An 11,047-nucleotide genomic window follows, 5' to 3' on the forward strand; every position below is an offset into this window, starting at 1 on the left:
TAACTAGCATCTTTAATTTCTAACCTATACTAATTTTCTACAAAACATGTATAAAATAATGTTTATTTATCATACTACATGACAAAGTTAACTTATTTAAAGAAATTTTTTATAATTTTAGCAATAGCAACAATGCTTTGGCGAGTGCTGTTTTACAAGTTGCTGTTTCAAAACAGTAGTTCGTTAAATTTCTAAAATTACTAAGCTTTAATATGGCTAAATACACTTTTTGATTTTTTACATCGCAAAAACTTTCCGATTGTTTGAACACCCAACTAAGTTTGAAGTGAGTTGACACAAAAAACTTTTATCGCTTCATAGAGATGTTATCACTTCTGTAGAAAGTTTTTTATGAACTGGTGATAAAACATAAAAACATACAAAATAATTGAAATAAACTGCACGGAGGATTAGGCATGCAACATGCAAAAGATAATGAGTAATAGAACCGGTGAGTAAATGTGTAAGGTAACCGATGCCTAAATAGACCAAAGCTACTCTTAGTAATGTGACACGCTCTTTTGGAAAAAGTTTGTCAAATAATACAAATTCAAATAAAGTGAGTTTTAAAACAACAACCTACAACATTTTAAATATTGTTTTTTGAAATTATATTATTAGCCTCAAAATAAATTAAACTCTTGTTCTGTTTTTATATATTGCAACAACCTTCTGGTTGTTAAAATAAAAAACAAAATTTTAATTCACCTGATTAAAACTGTTATTATTTAATGGAAATTTTAACATCTCTATAGGAAATTGTTGGAAACTGGTAGGCTAACAGAAAAGGCCAAAACAGTTAAAAACCTAACACTTAAAATTTACTAAAAAAACACTAAAAAAACTCAAACTAGGAAAATCTACTACTAAAACCAATTAAAACAAGCTACAGATGTCAAAAATAAATTTTGAGCAATAGCCAACAACCAACTAGATCAACTGACTGATAAATTTCAAAAAGAAAGCTATACAAGAAACCAACAAAAATCTGAAATATTTAGAACATTTGAAAGCTGAGTATTACAGGCTATTCAGATATAGAGGCAAGTACTTGCTGCTGCTTGTCATTGTATGTTAGAAGGTTTCTCTGTTGAGATAAACATAAGTAGAGGTTTGACTGTATGTACTTTGTCATTCACACGCTGTTGTGATGCTCACAAAATGGCTGAAACAAAATTGCGGAAAATCAAGTATTCTGATATTGCATGCTTTTAATCATTGCCCAGTCTCCTCACAAAAAGGCATCTCAAAATTAATGAGGCTAGGTTAGGTCTAACATAGTTTCTTCCGACTAAACATGTCGCATGATGTCATTTTTTTGTTCCCGAGTGGAAAATGCAGTATTATTTATTACTATAACATGATTTCATTGTAAACTAGAACTCAACTATGGACGATATAACACTAATTATACCCTGTTAATACTTCTTGTGAAACTATTGCACCACACTCTCTGAAGTTATCTCGTATTATCAATGCCTCAATATTGTATGAGAACAGGACTAGGTTGTGTTCATATCTCCCTGCGGTCTACCTACACATTTTGATTATTTTATTTTCTGAGCTGCTTCACCATTGAAAAGCCAAATGAACTACTAATATCATAAAACCAGTATTTCTAACAATGAAAATATTTAAGGACTAGTGCACTGTAATCTTTGACGTGTGAATTAAAATGTGCTTATCTATAAACCTCAAATGTTTGCACTCCACTACTTTGACATACATTCAAAGTACTTGGAAAACACAGCTGCACATGCACACAATGAATTTAAACTATTATTTAAAGCCATGGGTAGTGTGGCCGAGCGGTCTAAGGCGCTGGTTTAAGGCACCAGTCTCTTTGGAGGCGTGGGTTCGAATCCCACCGCTGCCAATTATTTTTAATTGCAGATGTTAGTATGGTTATAACAAAAACATGCAAGAGATGAAAAGTTAGACAAGACAACGAATAAAGGACGGAGATGACCTCAACATAATCCTTGCCTGCTTTTTGTTTTGATATGGACTGAAGCATGTACGCCCTGCTCAACATTAATGATAATTTATTTATTTTACTTGAAACTTATATCAACAATGTTATCTCCTAATAAAATTTTCGAAAACTAAAAATAAGAGTTCTCAGCTGGGTAATAAAACCTCGACCACGGTGGTGAGAGCCCCAGATCCTAACCACTAGATGACCTGGAAAGGCTGACTGTAGAAAATGACAAGAGACAATATGAGAAATTGTCATAGAATATAATTTCTTACGAAAAGATTGCCGGATTTTCCTGAAAATTGTATCAACTTAATGTCATCTGAAAATTGCTTGCTTGTCAGCAACATCTTTCAAAGAAATAAATTGGTGTGAAGCTTCATATAGTTATCTTTTTTGTGATAAACATTATCTTTTCAAATTTGGTATTGATTATTGTGATAAAAATAATGTACATAAGTTGATAAAACCGGTTTGTAATATTTTTGCTGAAAAGACCAAGATGTTTAATTTTTTTTAAATAAGTTACTTATTTAAGAAAAATAAACATCTTGGTCATGTCATAAAAGTTGCAGTTTATCAGTTTATACTGTTCTGGTCCCACCATAATCACAATAGGCTCGCTATATTTAAGCACGCGCCAAAATAAAAAGAAGTTACTAATAGTAAATGATCATGTGTAAGAAGCACCATCAAGAGCAGGTGTTATGCACTGTTAAAACAAAACAAATGAAATATGTATTTGATGCACTTTCGTAAGCCCTTGTTTTTTATTTTTGTACAACTTCTTGAATGACCAACAAACTTTAACACTTTTCACATTTCAAGTTGCTCCAAATAAATTGAAATTAACAAATGGTTACTGAGCATTAATTGTTTCAAAACTATTTGCAAGCCTGGAACATTTAAAGTCAAAATTATTATGCATGAATTAAAACATTATTACCCTTGCGGAAGAAGTTGATAAACACAAAAGGCTTTTTATAAAAATGTGCAGATCTTTATATGTTTTTAGTTATAAACGCAGTAATGATTAGAAAATTCAGATCGATAAGATGTGTTTCTAAAATGAATGCAATCACAAAATAGCGTTTTTAACTTGAATAGAAACATAATTGGCAGTCGATGACCATAAAATATCCCGAACAAAATTAGCAAAGTTTTGTTTTAAATTTTGGCGCCATTTCAGTTTAATGAGCTGCTCTTCTAAAGTCATGTCCTTTCTAGCAATAGAAACTGTGCTGTAAAGATTGCCAACCAGTTTCAGTGGCTGCATTTTTTTTATCATGTAATCTTTAATCACAAATACCAATGAATAGTTTTAGCAGCTACATGCAATAATTTTGGTAAAAAACAAAAACTCAATAACGTTATGGATGTGTTATAACAATTTTCTTTTTGTAGCAGACCACTATGCAGTGTATACATGAACAGCTACATGATAGCTACAGTTGTCATTCAACTAGTTTAGCATTTAACTGAAATTGTAAATTATTATTGCAACACAGATTTTTTATTTGTTTTTCTTACAGTTGGTTTTTAACCACGATATCTACTGCACCTTTCTGTTTAAAAACCTCCAAAACTCAAAAATGAGAAATAATTCAGACCTATTTTAATCATTGAACATCGGGCAAAGAAGTTTTTATAGTTGTCTGTCTACAGGAATACACGTTTATTTGAAGTTCATCAGAAAATACTCGCAGCTTTTTGGTTCAGAAAGAGGAACCTTTAAATCGATGTTCATTTTCCAAACTAAAAAGACGCCACATGAATGAATGTTAGAGGCTTTTGTTTTTTGTTGCTAATGTAGTTGTTTTTAATGTGCCCAATTTCTTGCAATCCAAAAATTCTGTACATGCCAAACATGCACTGCTCTATTGTTGGCAAATTTGAAGCTTAAACTAAGATTTCAGCCATTTTGGTTGATGCTTAACATACTGAGCTGAACATCCACTCATTGATGATTCGGAATAATACTGAAGTGAGGACAAGGAGTGAAGATGGTTAACTTAGCTGCTTTTTTGAAAGAATAAGTAAGAAATATACTAATTAAATTGATGCACAAAATAGGCTGAATTCATTGGGCATTTTGCTGATAAAATGTCAAAAAAGCACAAACAATGCCATTGAAAGGCATTTTTTCATCAACCTATGAACGTTCAAGTTTGTATTTGTTTTGTGGTGTCGTTTATTACTTATTCAATTTAAAAACGTTTTTTTTTTATTTGAAAATTAATGATTTTCCTGAAAGTGCTTTCAACACAGAACATTGTTTACAGAATGGTTGTTACAAGTCAACTAGGTTCATTATTTATATACATGTAAGTAGTAGTAAAAATGAACAGCTGAATTGTACTTCGACACTAAGTTACTGTAAAACTAGGTACTAACCATACTGGACTGAACCATATAATCAAATAATTACGATATGCTGTAGTTACACCAGTCATATACATACAAACAACATCGCTTGGACACTAGTCTTACAGTTCCTCAGAACAGACCTTTACGTTGTTTGAACTTTTACACTTTGAAACATATAACCAAAATTATGCAACAATAAAATGAAACGCACAAAACCAACCTTGTAAAATTGCTGCACAGATTTTAAAGCTACTTTTACAGAAATCGGTTCAGAAACAAATTTAGAACCTTAACATTGTTTCTTTAAAAAAGGTATGTTAGCTTAAACTTGTTGAGGCCTTTTTAACAAACTCTCTTGTAGTTTTTAAAAGTGCGCAAGTGATTTTTAGCTTTAAATTTAATGAGTACTGGTAGAAGTTCATGATTTTTTGTATTTTTAGCCAATATATTACAAACACGGCTTCCTTATTTCACATGTCATTTAGTTAGATTATATTAATAAAATAAATGCTCATGACACTTTTAGAATGGTTTTGCAAATCAACTAGGCAATTCTCACCTTATTGGTGGTAAGTTATTTCTAAACGCTATCAATCAATAAAAAGTTTGTGTACAAACAGTGATTTATTTATCTTATAAATGCAGGTTCTGAAAACAGCATACGTTGATAAGAATAGTTGGGTAAATAAAAGTTCCTGATTGAAAATGTGTTGCTATCTAAAATTCATCAACAAGGGCCAGTTTTTGAAATAGATACATGAAGCTGCCTTCTTCAACATTCTGAAACTCTTTATTGTTCTTTTTTCAGTAGCTTGGAGCATCGCTTCTTCCTTGTACCATCGCTGCAATGCAGTGTTGTGAGACATGCTTAAAAAACTTGATGTCAATCAAACTTTACTTATAGCGGAAATACACACGCGCACACAGACGCACATAAGTATAAATATATATAATTTAATAATACAGAGATGATATATATAAAAAATATATATGTTACAATTATATATATATATATCATATGTATATCCATATATATACATTGTATATATACAATGTATTTATATGTATATATATATATATATATATATATATAAATTGTTTCCTCACCCCGGGTAACCCGTATGGGTGGTAGTTTCTGCTCTAACTCGGGTCTCCTACCAGAGACCTGGGAGTTTGAGCACTTGCCTCAAGATCTTAGCTGTTCCCAATAGCGCACTTCTCTGCAACTCACATGAGTTGATTGCTGTTGGTATTTGGGCAAGCCACATTTTATGCGCCGGTGTTATTGCGCCCAGTGCCTCAATGACTACTGGGATTACAGTTGTTCTTACACCCCAGCAATTTTCAATATCTTCTCCAAGAGGGAGATATTTCTCCACCTTTTCTTTTTCTTTGCTGGCTATATTGTAGTCATTGGGTACTGCTATATCTATTATAGTAGCGCTCTTGTTCTCCTTGTCCGCCACCACTATATCTGGTTAGTTTGTGAGGACATGCATGTCAGTCCAGATGTAGAAGTCCCAGAGGATCTTAGCGCGGTCCTTTTCACTGACCTTACCAGGAGCTACCCCCCAGTATTATGGTTTATTAAGGCCATACTCGTCACATAGACTTCTATATGCAGCACCTGTGACATGATTATGCCGCTCAGTGTATGCTTTTCCTGCTAGCTGCTTGCATCCACTGATGATATGTTGGATGGTCTTAGGTGCATCTTTGCACAGTCTGCATCTGTGATCGCCTCTGGTGTGATAGATTTTTGTTTGGAGTTGCCTTGTTAGGGGCACTTGCTCATGGGCTGCCATGATTAGCGACTCTGTATTGGCCATTAGGTTTCCTTTGTTTAGCCACATATATGTCTGGTGAAGATCGCCAACCTTAGATATTTGTTGGTGGTAAGCACTATGAAGAGGTTTCGTGTGCCATTCAATTTCCTCATCATCAAGGCAAAGGTCCATTGTAAGAGCAGCCGATTGAAATTCAGCTAGCAATTTATCTGAAGTGGCCATGGAGGCTGTGTAGGCTTTGATGTTTTGCTCTTCTGCTTTCACTGTCTGCTGTACACATTTGAGTCCCCTGTTGCCATCTTTCCTATCGATATACAGTCTAGTAGTATCAGATTTAGGGTGGAGTGCTCCATGCGTGGTCAGCAGTTTACGAGTTGCTATATCTGTTTCCTTGATGGCTTCCTCAGCCCACTTTATTATGCCTGCTAGATATCTTATTACTGGCAGCGTGTAGGTATTTATTGCCATGACTTGGTTCTTGGCATTGAGATGGCTCCGTAGGACCTGCCGAAAGCGTTTTACGTGGGCCAAAATATTGGAAAAGTCATTGACAAACTTTATAATTTTACGCAGTTTTTTAAGAGCAGTCATAAACACAAAGTTACTAAAAATATTTAACAATATTATAATAATGTTATAGTCAAAGGTAAATACTTGGTTTAGTTAAAAAGATTTTTATCAAAAAAAACTGAGTTTCCTATTCCATGGTGTAAATATATTTTGATGAGGTAACATTAAAATTTTTTTATTGAAAAACAATGATTTGGAAGTTTACTCAGAAATTTTTTTTAAATATTCAAAATTGTAACTGCGAAAGTCATTTATTTGCTGTGCTTTTGCTACAGCATGTTTTGTGTAACATATAAGATATAAAACATGTGAATTTTCTTCCTAATAAAAATGAATGTCATATGAAAATTACGCAATGACTAGCCCACAATTATAAATTGGTGTAAAAATCATTTCAACAGTTTTCTAAACAATTGTTTGATTTCTTTTGCAATCCATTCATCAGTTTTTTTTGAAAAATCCTTATGTTGTACAGAACCACATTAAAAATATGGTTGTTTGAGGCACCAACGATTCAATGACCAACATTGAAATGACTAACAATAATATCAGTAACAAAAAGATGACTAACAATAAGATGACTAACAATAAGATGACTAATAAAAAAAGACTAACCATGAGATGACTTCCAATAAGATGACTTACAATGAGATGACTAACAATAAGATTACTAACAATGAGATGACTAACAGTAAGATGACTAACAATAAGATGACTAACAATAAGATGGCTAACAGTAAGATTACTAACCATGAGATGACTAACAATGATATGTTAAACCATAAGATGACTAACACTAAGATGACCAACAATGAGATGACTAGCAATGAGATGACTAACAGTAAGATTACTAACCATGAGATGACTAACAATGATATGTTAAACCATAAGATGACTAACAGTAAAATGACTAACAATAAGTTGACTAACAACCAAACTTCTAACAATAAAATGACTAACAAGATGATATATAACAATGAAATTACTAGCACTGATATGGGTAACATTAGGATTAATTTTTTAACATAATTACAAGTTTCTTCCCTGACACTTAATACCAATAACAAAGAATTGCCATACATATTCTTTTAGCTTTCTTAGCAAATTCTTTTTATCCATGATAATATAATTTGAACAATTTTTTGTGTGTTGTTAGTAGCTAATATTACCGATGACTATGACTTTGTTCTTGGCTTTCTTGAAACTGCTTCTGCAACATAAACATGACATATTTTGAACATGATGTCAATCATACTCACCTGTACATTACAGTATCGGCATCAAATAGTGTTTTGCGGTCCACGTTAAACTGTTTTTTTTACATTAATAAAGTGTTATGGTTAAGCAGCGTCATGTATTATACATTGTTTTAAAATCAAATATAATCAACAATAAATAGCCTCTATTTATGGTTTTATCCCTGCCTAAACCTTAAAATGTCCTTGAGTAACTATAAGACTTAAACAAGCCCGTCATATATCAAACGTTTAAAATATAATCACATGCATTTATACATACATGTATATATTACTGTGTTTTTATGCATATTAGATATACATGAATGAATGCATACATGTATCTGGTAGGAAACATTGTTATTGAGTCTGTCAAAAACTGTAAAAATACTGAGTACAATACTTTTTTTATTGAATAAATCTTTACTTCAACAATTGTGAAAGTTTTTATGATACTTAAAAAGATAATTGGTGAACCTGTAGAATTTGTGACAAACTTACAAACCTTCCTTCAATCTAAAGTTTAAAATACGATCTCTAAAGTTATCACATACCTACCATTTTCATAATTAATTGTTTTTCATCGTTTAGCGTTTCATTATAGGATTTTCTGAGAGTTAGATTATACTAATCAAAACAGAGTCTTTGGAGAAAAGTGTAGTTAAAGATCTTTTACGGTTAGCCAATTAGATCAACAGCAGAGGTTTCTGTGTATTGCTGTATGTAAAAGAGTTTAAATTCAACCTGTGTAACTTCTCCATAGTACAGGAATGACAGACGCAGCAGTGTTGTTTTTGAATTAGTAATCAATTCAGCTTCGATGTTTTCTGATTTAGTTGGTGTTGAATATAGAAAAAAGTCTAAATATGTGCTGAGATGTAGCACATTTTTTTCTTAGCTACTATATTGTGAGAAATTCTGTACACCAGAAGTAATAAGCACACTTTAAATCGAGTGTATGAAATAATGCTTTATTTATAATAAAAACCGTATTATTGTAGGTAAACTACCTATGTCCAAAACAAAAAGCAAGATTGTAGTTGAAAGCATGACAAGCAGTCAGCAATTTGTGAATTTTCCTGCTGGAATATTTCACATTTTGTGTTCATCTTGTTTTCTATAAAGGTCTAAAAACAATGGTTATAGAATGCTCAATTTAATCTGCTAGTCGACAAGAAAAGAAAATGCTGCTCTATCTTCTATTAATGGTATGACCCTGGAACGTTTGACTTACTGTTGCAAAATTAACTAAAGATTCTTGATTATTCAGCAAACCAAATATGTTCAAGCAATGTTCTAAACTTTATTTTTTTCAGTAACTTCTTTCAACAGTTTCTGAGAAAATACAATCTTGTTTAGAATAAAGCATGAATGAGTTATTGTAAAGCAGTTAACTTGGTTTCCCTAAAAAAATTAAATTTAAAATTGTAATGATGTGAAAAAATGTATCTTTTTTTCTATCAGAGCTTTTCACGTAAAAAAAACCTTCATCAATGACATCTTATATTTGGGCCTGTCTCCTGAAATTGATTGTTTCAAGTTAAAAAGCACTAGGACCTTCAACAAAATATTTGGATTATTATCATAAATATATCAATCCAAATTGTATAGATTACTTGCATTCATAAAGAATAAAATATACTTTTTGCATGTATGTTTAGTTCGAGTTCATCAAATGACTCGGTAGTTACTATAAGTATTGCTATATAACCAGATAAATAGAAATGACCCATAACAAAAAACTTGATATCCTTTAAAATATTTTAGCCACATAATTATCTTTGAGGTAATCAATACAATTTTCAATGCATCAAAAGCTATCTAGCTGGAAGCTAGCTATGAAATTTATCTTTTTTTGTCATTTCATTTAGGCTATCGCAATATCTAATAAAATATATTTTGAAACGGTTCTAAAACAATTGACCTTCACAATAGCTCTAAACTAAGCTCAGCCAATCTGAAAAGCCTTGACAAGTTCTTTAAAATTATATCATCAGAAAATTCTATATTAATCCTTTGACCGGGTAAAAGCCCCCAAAAACAACCAAAACTAGCGTAATGTTTTTTCGAAAATTCAAGAAATTTTGTATTTTATGAATATACATAGCTCGAACTAAAATGTATTTACATATGTACATAACATTTACATAACATCTATTTACTAATGCACTGCTATCAAAAAATACAACAAAGTACAATTGTCTGTGTGTCGAATGCTTGAAAGCATTCCTTACGGCAGAGTCCAACGACACAGCTTTTACATCATGTAGTTATTCGTGCTCCTTTGTAGCGGCTAATCCTGCTCTTGCTACAAACAGCTCAGACTTTACGTTTCTTATCTGGAATTGTCTCACAAAAATTTCTAGCTATAAATCTTGACTGCATGTTACCCAGGCTTGATCTACCAACATGCTGTCGAGTCTCTTAGTAACCACCGAGCAGGCCTTAAGTTACCTCTAAAATAAAGTTGTAATGCCCCATTGGTTTTGCGATGTTGGAATTTAGCTTATACATAATATATGCATTTGTCATTGTTTCGTCCAGGAGATGGAAAAATATTTTTTTCCACCGTTTTATTGTTCTTTGCTCAGCAGCATAAGCATCGGTCATTTGATCAGCTACGTCGACGCCACCCATCCCATCATTGTATTCCACCACTACAGTTGGTAATTTTTGACCTGACCCTTTCAAAGCGTCTTCTCGCATGTCCTTGCAGAAGCGTGTGTAGACAACATGCGTATTACTTGCTTCCTGTCTACCCAAGACAATGCCATCATCTGGCCACTTCTCATTACTTTCTTTTCCCCTTTAGTTGTCATCTTAACATTGATGCCGTCAGGAGAACCTCGGCGACCTTTGCATACTGTGCCAGTCCCATATATTTGCTTTTTGAGCATTTCTTCACAGAGAACTTGGCTAGTGTAATTATAGTTATCTACTACCAAATGATGATTTTTGCCACTGTGATTTTCTAAAAGTTTATTACAGACATCGAATGACTTCCTTTTGTTGGATACTTTGAGTTCCAATGTATGATAAACAGTATTATGCACATACCCGGTCTTTGAGTCGGCAAGATTTTATTCCTTCGGGCCCCACTGATGATGTTT

At 32.6% G+C, this 11,047-nt stretch overlaps 1 non-coding gene across 1 annotated transcript; it reads left to right on the forward strand.

Annotated features, from left to right (window-relative positions):
* Nucleotides 1–1,794: 1,794 nt before the first annotated feature.
* On the forward strand, nucleotides 1,795–1,876 carry Trnal-aag (transfer RNA leucine (anticodon AAG)). Its single transcript has one exon. It is a non-coding gene; the product is annotated as a tRNA-Leu (tRNA).
* Nucleotides 1,877–11,047: the final 9,171 nt, after the last annotated feature.

The sequence above is a fragment of the Watersipora subatra genome, chromosome 6 (genome assembly GCF_963576615.1).
Source record: "Watersipora subatra chromosome 6, tzWatSuba1.1, whole genome shotgun sequence".
NCBI lineage: Eukaryota > Metazoa > Bryozoa > Gymnolaemata > Cheilostomatida > Watersiporidae > Watersipora > Watersipora subatra.